This window comes from Agelaius tricolor, unplaced genomic scaffold (genome assembly GCF_023055355.1).
Source record: "Agelaius tricolor isolate 1412-34295 unplaced genomic scaffold, bAgeTri1.0.p SCAF_9, whole genome shotgun sequence".
Lineage (NCBI taxonomy): Eukaryota > Metazoa > Chordata > Aves > Passeriformes > Icteridae > Agelaius > Agelaius tricolor.
Genome location: NW_027269269.1, coordinates 17,630,961 through 17,651,430, shown reverse-complemented (window position 1 = coordinate 17,651,430; position 20,470 = coordinate 17,630,961). Strand labels below are relative to the sequence as shown.

Genomic DNA, 20,470 nt, shown 5'->3' with positions numbered 1-20,470 from the left:
GCAACAGGACCAACATGTACCTGTTCACCAGTCGGATGTAACTTTCTTGTCTGTTTTCCAGATAAATATAGTATTTCCTGAAATGTATGAAAATATGTAATATACTGATTTTTTTAAATGTTCACCTTAAATTGGTGCATTATATAGAACCCAATAGCCTTGATCTGGTTCTGATTTTTTTTTCTTATGGTCAGGTGAGCTTTATTAATGGAATGGAGACACAATGTAAAAGATAGTAGAATCACACATTTGTATGTGTGTATGAAAATTTTTTGTAAACTTTGTTGAGTTATTTGGAGCATATGTCCAAATCCTCCCCTTTCTCTCCAATCTTGACACAAACTTCATTTTTAAACAAAGCTATTTTAGACATGATTAAAGGCATCCCAAATTATGGGTAAAATAATGATTATATTTTTCACAATTCCTACTATCTAACTATGCAACTGTAGCTCAGCGTGAAGCAGATTGGTCTTTTCCTATCTGATTCAATTCCTCTTTCAGGCTTGAGTGTTGACTGTAATTTGCGGACATGTAAATATGTAGAAGTGAACCATAAATAAATTAGTAAAGCCAGAAAAAAAAAAAAGCCAGGCTCTTTTGGAACTCTTTCTTTCTTACAAATCAGCAACCTAAAATCTCCAGCCTAAGAGACATACAGGAGTTCAAGCAGTATATTACTCTGTACAAACACCTTTTTACTACGTTCTGACAGCTTTTGACAAATGTAACACAGAGCAAAATCATTTGCAATGGCTGCATCTGCCTCTTTAGAATCTGTGATGAGAACTGCAAAGACTGGTTATTTATTTAAAAGTCAAGTCTATGTGCGGCAGATTTTGTGAAGTGTGAACGGTGAAAGCACTTCAGTGCCATCTTTTCCTGTGTCTAAGTGCAATGCAAGTAGTTTCTAATTTCCTAACCTATACCTTTGGTATTTTAGCTTATTTCCAAGGAACATTTGGCAAATAACCTGTGGAAACAAACCCTTGTGAATTAATTCACAGCATCACCTCTGAAATGAGGATGCATAGGCTTGTTTTGCCTGGGAAACATTGTTGTGACCTGACTGTATAATTGTTCTTGGGATCAGTTGAATGGTGGACACTTTAATCAATGGAAGCATTTCTTTATTTATTCTAAACTTGATTGAATATTTCTTCCCATGATACATACATGGTCCTACAACTTCTAGGATCTTCTGGTACTGAAAAATAGTAAAGAAGTATTTGCACTGGTTGGCCAGCTCTAGTGTTTAGTGTGGCTTATGATGGTGAAATTTGTGAGAGTCAGTTAAAGCAAAAACAACAACGGATTCACACTTCCAAGCTTTGATGTAAAGATAAGACTAGAGATGTTCTAGTAACGCAAATGAATCAAGTTTTCGTGAACTGCCTGATTTTCTCTACATAAGGACTGAACTGAATTCTTTCTCTCTTACCAGTTACCATTATCAGCATCTGACAAATAACCAATTCTACAAGTAAAAAAATCCATCTCTTTAAATTAGGTTGCTGTGAAAGCAACACAGATTTTATTCAGGCTCCTAGTGTTAGCCTGGTTATTTTGCTTGTTTCCCTTCCCTTACCATTTTCAAAATATACTTTAAACTACAAGAAACAAATCATATTATCTATCCAATAGCCTAATTCAAGTTGCTATTAGAAACACAGCAGCAGAATTATCTCTATTATCTGCTAATTTAAGCATATTGACTTTCTTTCCCCCTGCTTCCTGCCAAGGACTAGCATTTAAGAGTTTGCATGGGTATAGATGCTTGTGTCTCTTATGCAACACTTCCCAGCTACAGGGGCTATACTTGCATGAGATGATTCCTTATTATCTTTCCCCAGGAGATTATCTCCTTCATGGCCTTAAGATTGATTTTTTTTTTTCCTGACACTGAATTCCTGAGCATACTGCAGGCAGCATTCTTCACAATTTATATCATCTGCAAAAAAAGCCCAGCCCAGCCTATTCTTCCTCTTAGGCAGAAACACAAACTCTTACTCATTATCTCCAAAGACAACGTTTTTACTCTGGAATCTGCTCTTCCATATCTTTCACAGCTCTCAATGCAGTAAATAGTAAGTGTTTCTCTTCTACCTGAGAGCAAAAAGTGGTCTTACACTGATTTTTCAATTTTTTTATTCCTTTGGAAAGGGTGAATTTCTTTTTAATTGCCTGGGCTTTGATCCTGTAGTCAAAATCACACATGTTACAGAACAGGTAAGAAAAAAGCCTTGAGTTTAATGCAGAGGATAGAAACTTAGCAAATGGATAGAACATGGGATTGAAAGGCAGGAGGTTCGGGATTTATTCCTACCATTACTATTTGCTTCTACATGATCATTGTCAAGTCATTTAACCTCTGTATCACATGTTCCTCTATATGCAGAATTAAAAAATAACATTTCTCTATTCCAGGTAGATACTGCATAGTGTGAGGCCTAATTAAAGCCAGTAAAGTGTTTTGAGATCCTTGGATAAAAGGTGCTATAAAAAGTTCCAACTATTAATTGCTTTGTGTTCCCTAGAAGATTTTAAGTCACATACCTCTTTGAATCATGGATCTCTATTAAATGAAGATTGCTATCTGTACAATCATGAAGTTGTTGGCTTTTTAATTTCAGAAACAGATGTCTTGTGAGAGTGAGCCATCCTTACTTACAAACTAACCTACAATTTTAGCTAATACCTCCAGACTTCAGGAATAACACATGAAAACAACACACCACTAACCCAGTTTACTCTCTTTGTAGGTTTCTGCAAATTCTTTTGACTTTCTGTTTTAAGTCCACCACTTTATGTCTTTTCCCTGGAAGATCAAATCTAATCTGAAGTCAGTTTCTGTTACGTTTTGTTTCCTCACCCCCGTTCTGGATAGAGCACCTCCAGGAGGAGGTGATGGGGATGGAGAAGGTGTATGAATTGACTGAAATCTTATGCTTCTCAGATTACCAAGCTGTAGACTATGCTCCATAAAATGGTAGTATTAAACCAACATGATCTTGCATGAATTCTGAGAAGTCAGAGTTTCTTCTGAACATTTGCATGGATGTGAACCACTGTGCAATGCAATCACTTTTCCTTTGGTCACCTTTTCCTCCTACAGGGTTGAAACAGGCAAAACACTTAGCAGACACCCAAAACCGGTGTTATTTCAGTTCTCCTTTAAGGAATGCTCTGTTTTCTTGCAATTCTGGCAAAAACTGGCCTTTTTTTTTTTTTAAGAGAGCCAAGAAATTTATTGACTATCGCTTAATATGACTTCCCAGACTCTCTAGGCAGGTATTTGGTTAATGGCTGTATTACTTTCAGCAGAATGAACTATTTCTTTTCAAGAAGACACAAACACAAATTAAACCACACCTTTAAAAGACTAAGCATTCTGTAATTGTAATCAATACACCTATCACCTTATGTTAACAAGAGTAGCATGACTAAGACCAGCAAAAGTCAGACACTTTAAATAAATAACGCACATCCATGTACAGTTAGCTTCACTATCACTTGGCCAAAAAAATCCATTAAAATATATAAAAGCCCAATTTTTTACATGCTGAATTAAAAGCCATTCATGATTTGGACTTTTGCAATTAATCATGAAGCTGGTAAAAGGAAGAAAGTAAAAGAAACATGTCTTTGGAAAAAAAAGGTGAAACTCTTATTACTGAACCATCTTACTGCTCAGTTTTGAACCCTAGCATAGATTCTGTCAGCACACTTTACCTACCTGAGTGCAATTTAGAATCTTAGAACTGTTAGATGGCCTGTGTTGGAAGGGATCTTTAAAAATCATCTTGTTCCAGCTCCCCTGCAATAGGAAGGGGCACCTTATACTTAACCAGGCTGCTCAGAGCTCCATCCAGCCTGGCCTTGAGCACTTCCAGGGTGGGGCACTCACAACTTCTCTGGGCAACCCGTGGCAGTGCCTCACCACCCTCAAAGGGAAGAGTTTCTTCACAATAGCTAATCTAAACCTACCCTCTTTCAGTTTGAATCCATTCCCCCTTGTCCAACATGCTCTTGCAAAAAGCCCCTCCCCATCTTTCTCATAGGCTCCCTTTGAGTACCAAAAGGCCAGAATCAGGTCAACCTCAAGCCTTTTCTTTTCCACTCTGAGCAATCCTGATTCTCTTAGCCTTTCTTCTAATCATCTTGGTGGCCCTTCTCTGCACTTGCTCCAACAAGTCAACATCCTTCCTGTGCAGGGAACCCCAGAACTGGATGCAGTACTTGCGCTGGGGTTTCACAAGATCTAAACAAATGCAGTGGTGCTGAGAGGGCTGTGAAGAGTCAAATTCCAAACAAATTTTCACCTAAAAATTGACTTTTTCAGGTGATTCAAGACTAGAGAAAGAGACTGTTCATTGCCAGGCAGAAAATGTCCATAAATGTCAGAAAACCAGCAATGATGATGAATGTAACTTTTCTAAAGTAAAACTGCATTTTTAAATATTTCCAAGGATAAACTACAAGTTTTTCTCCATCAAAAGCAGGATTAATTACTTCCTCTTGACCTGGGGTCTCCTATAAAAAAGGAACCAGCTTGCTGTATTCAAGTATGGAAGAAAGCTCCCAGACTCTGCTGTGTGTTGTATTTAACTATTTATTCTAAATCCTCCAGCTGCAGCTGGAGTCTCTCCCTTCAATGTTATTATTGTTATTTAACCCATAAGGAAATGTAAAGGATGGAAACATTTTTGATCAATGGATTCAGTCCTGGCATTTCTTTGGGTGTGGCTGCCTATGATTTCTGCAGTGTGAATATCTACTTCTAACTTGACTCCACAATAATTTGCCACTCAGGAAAAGGTTTTTGAGTGGATATTAGCAATCTTATTGTCTTTGCCTGTACTATTGCTACTGTTTTGATCATCAGAGAGTGAAAGACTGGAAGATGATACATGTGCAATCTTACAACTGCCTTTACCTAATGCAATGGCAATATTTTTGAGATTGCCAGTCCTATTTCTATGTTTTATTTCAAGCTGTTTCCAACAATTATATAGTAAAGCACCTGTGCTGGATGAGTATCAATAGTGTTAAGGGCAGAAATTTTTGCAGATAAAAGAACTATTGTTTTTATCTTAAATTGATTTTTTCTTATTCAAGCAATCCAGCAGAACAGTCTACACCCAAATTTAGGAATATGCTAAGGCATGAGAAGCAGAAAATTAATAGGTGACTGTATAGCAGCAGCTCTAATTGATATTATTCAAGCTGGTGAAGTACAAGAGCACAAGATATGAAAAGCTAGATCTCAGTTCTAAAAAGCCTTTGTCAAAAGAGTTCAGATTCTACTAGTTACACAGAAAAGAACTGTTATAACTACTTATATTTTTATACAGTTGAGATATACAGAGAAGTGTCTCATCTCCCAATTCTCATGCACCTAATTGTAAGGCATATAAACAGCATGATTATTTGCTAAAAGGATTATGATTCCTAGTGTTTGGAAACAGAGCTGTTACTTCTTGTAATTATCAATTTAGTTCATAATAATTTCATTTCCAGACACAGTGCTGATTTCTTGTGCTTCCAAAATGATATTCTGCCCATGCATGTGGTACAGTTGCTGTGTATGTCCATCACAGATGTTTTCTGGTGTGTTTAGAAGCCTTCAGATTCCCAATATGGCTTTGGTTGCTGCTAAAAGCATCAATCTATGACGTTAATCAGTAGATATGTCAATGTGATATGATCATGTATGGAATATAAGGGCTGTTGGTTTCAGATAGGGTATCCAAGCCACACCCTTTTAAAGCAAACAGGGCAAATAGATATTGCCTTTATGCTTTTCAACACATTGAGAATGCAGTTTGAGATGGTTGTTAATGAGAGCCTCCTGTCAGGGATTCACCTTCCAACAAGCCCAAGTGGATGCTGAGACAGACAGTACAAATTTCATCAGGTGAAGGTTGCATTTGTTGGCCACTATAATGTACAGCAGAGAGCTGACTTTATCCACAGCCTCCCTTCCCCCTCCACCCTTTCTACACAACTGTTTCCTTGAGCAAGATCATCTGGTAATTTTTGCTCTGGATTCAGGGGCAGTGTACTAGAAACAAGCAGGTCTGGGAAAGACCACAGGAGATGGACTTAATCCTATATCCCAATGGGGATCAGTTATATCTGACTGAAGATTCTCCAACCTGTTCTGAAAACCCTCCAAAATACATCCAAGCAGTGTATTCCAGCACTGTATTTTTCCAATCTGTCTAAGCTCTCTGCTATTACCCACCCTGAATTGAGTTCAATTTAATTTCCCAACATTCTTCTCTCTCCAGGATTAATTTAATGGAGAGAATAAAGCATTTATTTCTTTTTTGAAAAGCCCATCACTTATTTTAAGCTCATCACTGTAAATCAGCTCAAGCAATTCCACCTTTCTTTTCATTCTTGCTCATGAATCTTGCATACTCATCCTTGTTTATCCTCAGAGGTCCATGTCCAGCTAGTCTTTAGCTTTTTTTTAAGTGTCCCATCATGGATATTCCTGAGGTTGTATCAATACTGAACAGAGCATAGCAGGTGGTTAATTTTGCATTTTGCAGGCTATACTTTTATCCACACTGCAAAATGACATTTTTCCTTTTTACAGAAACATAGTATTCTTCACTCATATTCCCCTGTGGTGTTTCATGGCCCTCTGGCAGGGAGACTGGACAGAGTTCCCTCTGCAAAATCAGTCCTGATTCCCCAAGTGAGCTTAAGTTTTGCTCAGCATGTAGAAATCTGTGCCCTCCAGCAATCAAAGCATTCAGTGATCATACAGGCTTCTGAGAGCAAGTCATACTTTAAAACAAAAGCATTTAAAATAAAATCTTAAAACCACAGGAAAAGTTATGTGTACATCTATGGTATTAAGTACCTAATTATCTCCCACAGCTGGATCCTAACCTTACTAAAGTAATCCCACTTCCCCTTTTCTGGCTCCCCAACTTCCCTCAGCATCTTTAGAGGCCCGTTGCTCTCATCTCATATTAAATCATGAAATTTCTCTTGAAGATTAAGTAAAGTACCTTGGTGTGTGTATATCATAAAATAGTTTTCTGATCATCACACATTTCACCCAACTACATAGAACCCCAGAATGTTAGAATAAGTTAGGTTGGAAGGGACCTCTGGATGTCTAGTTCACCCTTACTTCAAAAGCAAGTCTAACTGGATGAGGTTGCTTTGGAAATCATTCAGATGAGTTTTGAACACTATCTGTAGAAATAATCCCCCTTCTGCCAAGGACATACTTTGATCCCCTCCTCCTAGTACATATCCAGGTAATGTGTGAAAATGCAACACTAATACTTTTCCCAGATATTTTCTTTCTTCCCAATAAAGACTTAACAGAGGAGACCAACTCAAGACATTTCAAAGTGTCAAGTATTTCAGTCTATTTGGCTAACAACAAACAAAATGTCCTTTGTATTTCATCAGTCTCTAGAACATGTATCTTTATGCAGCAACCTAGCAATCCAAACATGGTGGTTTCACCTTTGGTCTCTTTTCCACATTTTTGATACAAAATCCCAGCACTAACAGCATTTCAAGTGCAGATCTTAGACCCAATGGATGGAAGTAGCAATCAGCATTGCAAACAATATTGAAAATGCAAGAGTTAAAGCAACTCCATTTAAAACAAAAAAATATATTTTATATTATTCATTTTTGTTAATATTTTAAGAAGCAATAGGTTTTATCAGGCCTAGTGAACATAAGTGACTGTTTAGTCACTCTTAAGAGCTACCTGGTGATCTCTCCAATTACGTAAAGAAGAATAGTTCAGTTCATACACTACTGTACATGCATTACTGTACCTCCTCACAGATGCACAGTTTCTGCTCTTCAGAAATTACTCACTCAACATCACACAATAAACCAGAGGTACCAATAGGACTGTAACTTGGGAAATTTTGGCCAGTGACCTTAAAACTAATCTTTTAAATGTGTGATTTTCTTTAGCACCTGACGTATATTAATCAGCTACAAATAAAAGCTGCACTGATGTTTCTAGCCCCACAAACACTCTTTAGCATCAAAACCAAACCAAAAGCACAATATCTACAGTAAATAAAACAAGACCAATCCAAAAAATAAAAAAAGTGAAAAAAAGGATTTAAAAAATCGCAAGAAGTTTTATGAATCTTGCAGTAGCCTGTGAAATGAACTTTGGACATTTCTGATGAGGGAGTACCTGTAGATAAAAAAAACCTACAATGCCTCATGATACACAATAGCACAAAGTGGAAACTGAAAATGTTTTTCTAAGGGAGAGAGGAAATAGGACATAGTAGTACTGAAGCTATTTAGGAAAGGGAACTACAAATATTTAATATATACAATTTAATTTGTTTTCTTCTGTTTGGTTTTTTTTTTTTTTTAATTAGTGAAAATCCAATTGAACGTGATTATAAACCTTCCTTCACATTGTTGGACCTGAAATGTGGCAAAAGAGAAGAAAAAATACAATGACTTACCAGCAAGTCTGTTTGCCAGGTAAATATTTCATCCAATACTTGTACGATACTCTATCTGTCTCCAACAGAATCCATATATTATTACCAGTGTCCTGTAAAATGATAAAGACAAACCATAATTCTTTGAGGAATATTGTAAATAAGAAATGCAAATACAGTGTCAGTGAGAATTACTGTATGCTATTGAAATATCATATCTACTAGGAGAGTGTAGCTATTATTACAAGGCATTTAACTAAGATTACTGTTGGGAAAAATGACATTTGAAAACAATATAGCAAAATACTGGCAGGTCTTAATAATTAAATTAATCAAAAAAGGCTTATTAATTTATATTATAAAAAAGCATATTCATGATAAAAATGAATAAAAACTAAATTGTGTTGATCTACTTGAATGAAGAGGTTTTTCTGGTGCTCCTTGAAAATCCAATGTCAGTCTTGCTAGAGGAAAAACTGTTTGAAAGTATAATTTGTGTTGCTCTGCTTTACATTCTTGAAGCTTAGTCTAAGGTAGTTATTAGACTCTTATCTGAAGCTGGTAGAGAAGGAGAAGTACCTCTGAGAGCAAACCAAGTCACCTGTGTGGATGTTCCTCTCTTCACACGATTTGTTTAGATGGTCAGCTCAGCCTCTATGTCTCTATGTCAACCTGCCAGCTGGTTGACATAGAGAGCATGAATCCCACCCAGAACGTGCAGGGGAAACAAGAATCACATTGTCTATTTTTATTTTGACAATGTTTAGCTGTCTCCCACTCCTGCAATCTGCAAAGTGGCAGTGGCTCAGAAGGCAGGCTTCTTCAGGGTTGTGAAATTTTCTTATATGAGAGTTCGGGCTTTAATAAAATTAACTCCCCGTGAACAAACCCATTGTATAGGGTCAGAAATACTGCAGATTAAACTTCATGCACCTTTCCCAAGGCCTCCCCTGAGATGATGAGAGAAGTCAATGGACAAACCTTAAAGCTGTTGTTTCATAGTGAAGGAGCAGAGCACACAAACCCGTGTTCAGGGCCCCTATTTGAATACACTTTTCATCTCCTAAGCATTAGTAAGACACATAAAGCTCAATGTTTACAAAGAAACTGCAAATATTTATAACATAAATATTATACAAGTGAGCAGAACCTGCTAAAAAAGATTTTTTCTCACTTTTACTAATGCATCCTTCATACCAATAACAACCTTAGTACATGTAATCACTTTATGTAAAAGGAATAGCCTTGCCAAATATGAAATGGTTGCTGAGATACAGACCAATCTGCCCAATAAGAAACAAATATTATATTTCAATCTGTTTTTAGTGAGTCCAGGAGCATCCTCATCTTAAATGCTCTTTAAGAATATTTTCTCTCTTAACATGCACCAATTAGAAGGAGGAAAAGCAGATGGCCGAAATAAATTAGAGACAGCATACCAGCCCTGCCTCAGATCATCACCATTGGCAGATCTGAGCAGCATCTCCACCCAGTCAGTAGTTAGGAAGAGAGGTATGTGGATTTTTTTCCTCTATTTCTTTCTGGAATAAAATTGGAGACACACTGCAGCTGTCAGAGTACTTGGTTAGCAGATCTGAAGAAAGCAGAAATCTGGCCAAGGATATATAAACCCTTCTAAGGAAGAAATTTTCTTAATATCCAATTTAAACCTCCCCTGGCCCAACCTGTGAACACTTCCTCCTGTCTTATTGCTTGTTACTTGGGTGATCAACCCACACCTTACTGCAACCTACTTTCAGGTACTTGTAGAGAGTGAGAAGGCCCCTGAGCCTCCTTTTCTCCAGACTAAATGCCCCCAGCTCCCTCAGCCTCTCTTCATAATTCTTGTGCTCCAGACCCTTCAGCAGCTCTCTTGCCCTTCTCTGGATAGGTAGAATGACATGTCTAACATGACATCTGTGCTACTCATCAAGAAAAGTCCTAAGTAGAGTAATTTTTAGATTGTTTGTTTTGTTTGGTTTTTTGGGGTATTTTATGATGATTTCTGCAGCTGCTCCATGGTGCTGACATCAATGGACAGCCTTCCCAGATTGTAACACAGAATTATGGAGTACACACATAGTGGAGCTGAGGAGCAGAAGTCAGGGCAATAACTGGCTGATGGGGAAAAAATGGGACATTAGGGATAGACCTCATCCTGTATGTTGGAACACTTGAAGCTTTCTGAGGCAGGTGTTCAGACTGACCTGCTTCTGTGCTTGCAGAAATTAGTCAAACCAAACACAGGTTTTGGCAATCCCAAATGACTTATCGAAAGTATTTTATCTTTCTGGTGAGAGAGTCTGAAGAAAGATCTAAATGCACAGTTTCACTACTGGACCAAAATAACAGATCAACCAAGCTTGAAATGTTATTGTTTGATTTATGTGATTATATAAAAATTACCTAAACAAGCTATGAAGAGTATTAAGCAATCTGAATGCTGAGTGAATAAAGAAAGTGATTGCAGAGTAGTTAAGCATGAAAGAATATCTGAAAGGTTTTGTGTTGTTTTGCTATTTTTTTCTTCTGCCTTTTAAGCTGAAGATAAATTGCTCGCCACACATGAACACAAGTTATAAGCTGGCTTGATTTTCACACAGACTTATTTTTTGCAGGTATTTTTCCCCAGTTGTACTACTAGAAAGTGTAAGTACTATATGCTGCATCTAATTGACACAGCTGCATTTCTAATTAAAAAACTTCAGGCATGTTGCAGTTCAGAACTGAGCATTTAACATGCCATGAGCTTTATAAGATACCATTTGTCTCCAATATGAATTGGGTAGCCCAGTCTCTGCACAACTAGGGGCTATTGTGCTTTGCCATGCCATTTTGAATGCCTTTTATTTATGATAAATAATCCTTGTTGGTGTTTCCAGTGTTGCTGGAGGGTTTTCTACCGCTTTTCATTTTACTTTTCTTGCCATTCTAAAAGCTTTTTTTTCCAAAAGAATCAGCTTCTAAATACATTACTTTTGTCCCTTAGACCTTGTATTTATGATATATTTTATAGCTGGGCCAGCATTATTGTAGACAGGATTTTTCTTGGGATGAAGATATGTCAAAAATGTGTTTGCCAGAGCTTTGGGAAAGCCTTGCATGTGGGGACCTGTGCCAGATATCGCAAAAGAATAGATTAATGTAATTCCAACATTTCCAGAAATCCACTTTGTTAGAAATAACTTTTTATAGTGTTTGAGCTTTTTCAGGCTCAAATCTGGGAATTGCAGAACTGTGGAAATATCATGGCATATAACACCATTTGAATTAGAGTCCTGCTGTGTTAGGCATTGAACACAAATTACATCCAGATTGTCCTTTAGCCCTAATTGCTCTCAGTTTTTATTTATAGTTTTAAAAGAAGAGACAATCAGCCATAGAAAGTTCTAGTCCTTCTTAATAATTACTTACAGACATATCTCACTGAGAACAAAACCAGTTGCCATTTTCCATTATCTATGACAATCAGTCACAAAAGAATACAAATTCACCCTCCTAAAATAGTACCTCTGACCTTCAGAGAAAATGGTGGTTTGTACAAACAGCCTAAAGTAAAAACTAATGTAGCCAACTGGAATCTGATGGGGCAAAAGTGATTTTTGAGTCATAACTAAGCAATAAAATCATGCTTTACCATGAATTTCAATAGTTGCAGTAATATAGCCATAAGAAACCTAAAAATTTGTTTAATGGAACTTGTTTATTGACTATTTTGCACTGAATTCTCAGGATTTACACTGCAGAACTGAAGATGTTTTGACACGTGCACAGGAACAGAAGGTAGAGCAGGACTGCAAAGAAAGATAGATCTGCATTGTGGTATCACTGTGAAAAGAAACACAGTGGAGAGGCTGGAACTAGATGACCTTCAAGGTCCCTTTCAACCAAACCATTCTATAATTCTATATGATTCTATGGTTTGCTAGGATATGTGGCTGCTTGGAAACATGATTTTGAGTGGAAGTCAATTTAGAGTCCGGAAATGTGAACTCTATGGAGCTTTTTCTTAAATTAGAAAGTCAACAAGATAGGACTTCAGAGAGTCTAAAAGGCAGCTCAGCTGTCTCAGCCTAGTTGCCACAGAACACTGGCCTCTACCAGATACATAACAAGTGGCCTCTGCCACTTACATAATAGGGTGAAGCATCTCACCTTAGATTCCAAAGAGCAGGTCAATTCCTAAAGGACACACCTCAGAGGTCTTGCATCAGCTTACACACCATCATGTAGATGGCTGGGATGCACCCTGCAATATCTCTGGAATGGCAGAACACTCCCTTGTTGAGGGAGTTTGTATAGAAGTGTAAAAAATGAGTATTTGCATATATATATACTCATAGGATTCTACTGCACCTTCTCAGGCCCCAAATTTCTCCAATCCATCTTGCTATTAAATCATACACACAGGAGATGGATAAAAGGAAGATAGACTAGGAGCATGGCATGAAAGATTTAATGCAATGAAATGAAAATCTGGCCTTGAATTCCCTTTTTCCTTACAACTATCTATTGCCATTCAAGTTACCTCAGGGAGGCAGGTCACCCACACTTTGATTCCTCTTCAGATTTTGTGGCTGACAAAGGGAATGTTAGAACTCCATGTACTTCAAAACTAATTTATATTTACATCCATTTTGCCTATGTGTTACTTTAAGTGTGATGTGAAGGAGCAGTCAGTTTAAAGACTATAGTAAGCATTTACACATATTACTTTGGTATATCTCACAGAGGGATATTCACAAAGGCTAACTCAAGTCATGGACAACTTAAGAATAATTTCCCCAGGCTTCCATTATAGTCAGTTCAGGGAAAGGATCCTTTAGAGAGTGATCCAGATTAGAAGACTAACTTTTGCTAGCTTCTCTAACTGTCCCCCAAAGAGGATCTTTTTATGAGTAATTGTCAGTCAATTCTCTTGCAAATAAACACCTGCTTCAAACATACAGACAATATAGAATTGGTCTCTTGCTGGCATCCTCACTGATTTTTCAGAGTAGCATACATTCCTATCAAGTTACAATTATCTTGCAAAATACCACTTTAACAGCAGGGTAGCTGTGTAAAGCAGCACTCAGCACTTGAACCATCACTGCATCACCTTTTTCAGTAGCCCTACACTGAAATGTCAAACCATGCTCCACCTGCTTGTCTAGGTAGTCCGATTTTAGAGATCTCTATGTGTGATCAAAGCCCAGGTTAAAGATGATGCTCCTTGAGTTAATACTACATGGAAGATGAGTTCTGATGAAAGCTACAGAAAAAAAAGGGGGACTGGACAACTCTACAGAGTAAGCACCTACTTGCATTCTTACATCCACATGAATATCCAAAGAAGTGTGATCTTTGGAAAGACGAAGAACAACACACTTGTACCCCTGCAACCCCCTCACTGTTGTTTTTGGTTTTTTTATGCAAAAATCAATTTTCTACTTGGAGTTTCATGGAACATGGTAAAATGCTCATGAAGCCAGCACTGTTAAGGCAGTTCAATTTCTGTTATCTAGTAATGTGATGAGTCATGTATTCCTCTCCAGAATTCATCTGTGATTTAAACAGAAAGTCTTGAGCTCCTTGTCAGCAGCTCAGATATTCTTGTGAATGCTGTATAGATTTTGTGGAAAGAGAGAGACTGACAAACTATGTGGTGATGTATCTGGTCACTGTAATGATTCATTTATGTATTGCTAACTGGCACTGCTAGTGTCAGTTAACACCAGTTCGTTCATAAAATTTCTTTAGTGGCAGCTAGTTTCTGGTTTACAATAGTTAGAAATCTGCCAGTCATGGTGCAAAGAAAACAAAAACAAGCTTCTTAGGTGCTACATATTTACAAAATGAAATCCAAAGTCCTACAGTTCATAATAAGATTTTTGTTGTTACTTTCTGTATTATATTTTTGTAGATAGACCTGGAGTTTATATTTGTATCAAGATTAATCCAAGACACCAAGTTTTAACTTGAAAGAAATGGCAACATGGATATTTTAAGTATTTGAAAATATCAGTAGAAGGATGAACACAGTGGAAACTGGACTGAAGTGATTTGAGAAAAGCTCAGCAATTTTACATCTGTCTCTGGGCATATTTTCATTTTTAACAACCCAAGCATTGAAAAGGAGAAAAGAAGAAAAGACTATTACAACAAAATGAGATTATATTGAAGGCAAGAGAAAGAGCTCAGGACACTTGAGTAGGAAAACAGTGCAAAAGTACACAGCAGTGCTGGCTTCCAGCTCAAATGTTCTTTAGTCACTGCTCACAAATGCTTGAAATGGCAAAAGTTTTATAATGCTTTAAAGCCATAAAGATATTTGGCTTCCTACAAGACTTATTTCCAAAGTTTTCAATCTGAAGAAGGATTATTTCTATAGTTAACAAGGAGGGACAGGAGAAACCCTAGAGAGAGATTCATCACACCTAAGTTGGACATCTGCATCTGAGCCAGTCACCCTAGGCTCTCTTTCCAGTCAGGAAGAGTGAACAGCACTGCTACATTATGAGACATCTGTCTCTTTTAGACTTCTTCTCCAAGATGACATGTTTTTTCACCCTAAAACCCCTTGATTCTCATCTTTGATTATAACTGGAGTCTGCTTAACTAGCTCAGATAGTAGATGTTTAAAATCAGATACGAAAATCCTTTCTCTGCTCTGTCCAAACTCCCCCAGAATGAGCATGGGGCATTTCCCAGTATCAGCTGTCATGCTAAACGTACAGAACTGTGTCACTCAAGTTGAACTTTCTCACAATATTTGAGAAAAGCAAGGAGCTAGAGTTCACTGCAACTGAGTTCTTGATAAAAATATTTAGCTAATTAAATTAAATACATTTTTCTTGTCATATTTAATACTGATTCTGATGAATAGACACTTAGGGGACATGTTCTTTTATGGGGTTTTTTTGAGAGGTCTCATAATGGGCCAGATATACAACTCTCCACTTACATGTATCTCTTTTACATATATCTCCACTTTTCAGTAGGAGATATATGTAAAAATTCCCAATAAATATTTTCAGTCAGAACTTTCACATCTTTTTAACTCCCAGTGAGGAGATTTTCCTCTCCATGTTTTTTATAACCATGGTGTTTCAACCTTTTTAAATACAAGTGAGTTTTTTTTACTCCTTATGCATACAGTTTTGCATTTAGACTGTTCACAATTATATGTATTGACAGGAAATGCTGTTTTGCATCCAAACCTACACAAGACAAAAAAAAAGATTGTTGCTTCTGTACATACCTTCAAAAAATAAGAAAAATGGTCTTTAAAGAAGCATTTGGAAAAGCTTTTGTGATTTACTAGACAGCAGCTAAACTACAGAGATTCAGGAAATTCCCTAACCTGAAGATGGTTAGAGGATGGAAAAATATTACATGTAAGCATCAAATTTGCATGTTCGGTTCATCCTTTTTTCCTGCAGTCTGCTTGCAGCTACTGCTGGAGAAGGAGAAATGCTAAATGAGCCCAGGTTCTCCAGCTCAACCCCTTTTAACATAAATTGAAAAGCTGAGGATATACAATGTGAGATGGTGGCCAAATAACAGAGAACACTTGTCAGCTCTAATCCAACTCATTTACATAGCTGGAAAACATTAGTGTTATTCATTGCTCTCTAACATTTCATCAAATGTTCTTCAGGTGCATACTTAAATAGCAATGAAATAAAAATATTGAAAGTTCTATACATTTCCACATAACCCACTTCGGGTCTGACCTTTTAAAAAGTGTTTGCAACTCATTAAGTGGAATCAATACCCTTAATTAGCATTCAATTGCTAAGAAAGGCAAAGTCCTTTAAAATTTTATATAGCATGTGTAAAAAGTGAGTTAGGTGTATCAGTTCCTTTATCAACAGAATGAGCCTAAAGATTGCATTTTTATTATGTGCTGACAAGTATCTAAACTCTCTCTACTTTCTGAGAGAAATCAGGTGTGAGAAAATTAAATGGGCAGAATTTTAATGTATCTATTGAGCTAAATCAAAAAAATGTTATACTGTATCCTTAAACAGAAAGGTCAGATCGGATTCTTATGGATATTTCCGCAGGAAGACCTAACATCTTTTTTACTCTTTCACCCAAACGCTGCAAATAAAAAACAAGGAAATCTTCTGATTTCTAATGCCATTGATTCAGTCTTTAGTTTGAGATGAATATTCTTCCATCATTTCCAACACTAACCTCCTGAGTATTTTAATTTTTATTTTTTTACATTTGGGTAGATTAGGAAAACAAAAAGAAAAAAACTGGTTACTGATCCTGGCTTTGTAACAAGAACCTCAATCACTACTTTCTGCTTCAAATCAAGAGTTTTCAATCATAACATTTTTTTGCCTCATTTGGAAAAGGAAACATGGTGATCTAAGACGTTGCACCAGTGTCCAGGACCAAATTCAGCAATAAAAAAATTGAGTGTGGAAAATAAATGTTGATTATTGCTATCTTTCATCATCTGCATTGTGAAGATTCATATATCCCTGTTCTAGCTTGGAGAGTCATTGCAAGAACAGGCTTCATTCTAGTGTTCTGGATAACTATCAAGAAACCTGTTTTGGAAAGCAAGCTCAGGAGGGAGGAAATGTGTCCCCTCTTTTGTCTGGTACCTTTTGTCTTACACCGGTGTACTTACACCAAACTGTTGTTTCAATCCCATTATGTGCAAACATCTGTGGAGTTTCCGAATAACATAAAAAAAATATTCAACATTTGCCTAGTCTGTGTGGATTTAAGGTCAGAACAGATCAGTAAAATACCTGTCTGATTTCTTGAAAAGCACATAACAAAGAACTTTACATGCTAATTCCTGTATCAAGATTATGGCTTCTGCTTGAACTATCACAAACTCCCGTAAAGGATGTCTAACCTCAGCTTTTAGACTTCAGGTGGTGAGGAATCCATCATGCATCCAAGAAGGCTTTTTCAGTGCCTAATTAGCTTTACTTAGTATATGTACCTCGGTTCTAGCCTCGGTTTATCTAGCATCAGCTTCTACTCACTGCAACTCATTATGACTTCCTAGTGAATTAAAAAGTCATTACCATCAGATGGCTTTCCTCACTTAAGTGCTTGTAGACCATGATGAAACCACCTCTTAAACTCCATTATAAGATAAATTGATTGAGAATTTTACTATATCTCCTCAAAGGGCATTAATTGCTTGTTGAAGTTATTAGGTAGCAAATATACCAGTATGTTCTCTAAAGACTTCCACAACATCTCCAGCACAACATAAACCCAATATTCAAGTATGGTAGTTCTTTCTTTAAACACATGTTGTCAGTGCATGCCGGGAATTTCTCAGCCTGCAGTAAGTTGCAGAAAAGAGAGGTATGGTTTTAAATTCTGTGAAATTCTTCCCCTCTGTCTGCCTTTCAAGCCTAACTGTTTTCCAAATGTTTTAAAATGCAACAGTTCTTGTCTTTTGAGAATGGAAGCAGTTAGGCTCTCTCAAAAAGATTTTTAAATCTTACTCATAAAATCCATTCTGTTACTCCCTTCCAGCTAGTTATCCTCAATCTTCTATCAGTAAGGAGATTTCCCCTTCTAGTTTTATATATAGGAAACACATTGTCTAAATATGAAAGGTTTTACACATCTTTATAAGAAAAAAATCCAGCCTCTCTAATCTGTAAATAATCCTCTCTTGTAATCCAAAGCAACTCTTATATATAAAACTTAGCTATGTAAACCTGTTTTATCTCACACACTTAGGCAGAAACTCAGTGTTAAACAAATAGCTAAGAGCTACAGTTAACTTCAATACGGCCTATAGACTCCACTTCTCTCTCAATACATAAATTGTTGTAGAATTTATTACTCTGGAATGTTTCCTCCAGCAAGAATATGCCATAAGAATGAAAAACAATTGTCACTAATTTTGAGATCAATTCATGGCAGCAACAGCATATTCCTCTTTGAATGGTGCTAAGTTACCCCTTGCTTGCAATTCCTGCTACTCAGTGTTTGCTATACACCTGATTTGGATTGATCTGACTTGGACTGCAAAATTCTTGTGTGTGTGTGTGTATCTATATGTATATATCAGTATTTTTTGCCACTTTCAGTAAAAAATGAAGTGATCAATCTATCTTTTTCCTTTGTGATAGTACAGCACAGTAACAGCAGTCATGTTTTGACTCCTTTTAGCTGCTGCTGAAGGTAAGAAAGGTATCACCCCACTATTAAAGTTGCACATATGAGCAAGGAACTTTATTTTGAGCAGTCCTTGTCACCTTTTATGGGTGGGGTTGAAAATGTCAGGTCTGAAAAAAAAGAAAACTTCCATAATCTGGAAGGTGTTTTTATTTTAGCACTTTATTATCCTTCAGTATATTTTAAGATGGCTCTGAAATATGAAGCTAGAAGTACACCAGTCCTTGCCTTGGTTCCAGAGGGGTGGTGGTATAGTGCAGGCTACAGAGTGGTACAGTCACATCAGGGTATAAGGTTTCCAGGTGCACAAGTAGAAGACATTGGCTTCTCAATGCACTGTGCTGTCCGGGCATTTGGGTCTCCATGTAGTGTCCATAGGTTTGGACAAGTAGCAGTGTCAATCTTTAATTCAAAAGTTGTATTATGACATCATGGGTTGACAATATCCCACAGGTGAATAGAGTGAATTATATTTGTATAGGGTTATTCAAATATTCTGTTTTTCGCCTTGGTTCTCCTTCCTTTAGATTTGTTTGCTAAGTTAATATGTGAGTAATACATCCATTAATTCATATATAAAAGGGTAGCACAAATAGTTGCTTGTGCTGATTTGACTTGACAATCTCTTTTGCTTCCTTTTTCTCCTATTTTTTAACTATTTGTCTTGACATAACTCCAGCTACTTCTTTCAGCTTCTGAGTCCCAAAGCTACCATCTGGCCTGCAGCTTGGAAAGGCTGTTCTCAATGTAGAATCTTCCTTATTTGACACTCCAGCTAAGACTTTTTATAATCTCTACTCCCACTATCCTAGGCATGCTAATAAAAAAACAACAACAAATATTGCCAAAAGAAACTGAAGCAAAACTTTTATGGCAGGAAAATAATTCATGCCAATGATGCTAAGAAAATTTGAATTCACTTCAATACTAGCAATCTGCTTATTTGGGGAAAAAAAAGGCAAAAACCCCCCACAACCCCAGATACCAAAAACCCCACCTGATGTGACTGTGCAGCAGATACTATGGGAAGAAGTACCTGCTTCATCATGACACTACAATACTTGAGCTGATGTTCCATTTGCTGCTGTTATACTACTAGGCAGAGTCATGAAATGGCCAGTCTTTTTATTTCTTACATAAAACAAAGTCCATTAATTTTTCTTTAGAGGGTTTGTATTTTTATGGTAGTGCATCAAAATATTACTTTTAGTTTCATCTTTTGTCTTGTTGAGAACAATGAGTGAATCATTGCTTAGAATGTAATATGCTATGCTAACTGTACAAATTTCCCTGAAGTAAACACTTTCCAAATCTGATTTGCAATACTCATACCCTCGTCTTTGATTTGTCAGGAACTAACTGCACAGTAGTACAATAGCAAGCAAGGACAGAACAGCAAATCACACTAATGTAATTTTTATCAGGGACTGTTTGCAGTATTCTGAATAAAAGAAAAGAAAAAAAGACTCTCAGAAGCTGAATCCTCCTGGTGAAAATAGTTTTCACAGAAGTCTGCAAGAAGAAACCAAATCTAAACACCAACTGTAGCTTGAAATAAACAAAGGAGACTGGAATGTTTCTTACTCCAGCATTTTATTTGACTCGTTTAAACAGTTCTGCACATTCCATGATTGGGAACCATTTATTTATAAAGTCTATTGAATAGCTCACTAAAGCTAAAGAACCACGGAGAAATATTTCTTAGAAGGTCATATTGGGTCACTTGTTAAAGCTGTCATGTTTGGAAACATCTGTAGAACTGGCCAGCACCAGATGCAACAGAAGGATACATAAACGTCACACAAATGGGTATTGCTGGGTCATGGAGTTGTGATCAACAGAATGAAGTCCAAAAG

At 36.9% G+C, this 20,470-nt stretch overlaps 1 protein-coding gene across 2 annotated transcripts in view; it reads right to left on the bottom strand.

Moving 5' to 3' along the window:
• TENM4 (teneurin transmembrane protein 4) overlaps positions 1–20,470 on the bottom strand; it is a 927,633-nt gene that overhangs the window by 732,331 nt on the left and 174,832 nt on the right. For both annotated transcript variants that reach the window (XM_071432902.1, XM_071432903.1), the window contains one exon: positions 8,481–8,572. The gene's annotated coding sequence lies outside the window, so the exon portion shown is untranslated. The remainder of the gene's footprint in view (positions 1–8,480; positions 8,573–20,470) is intronic.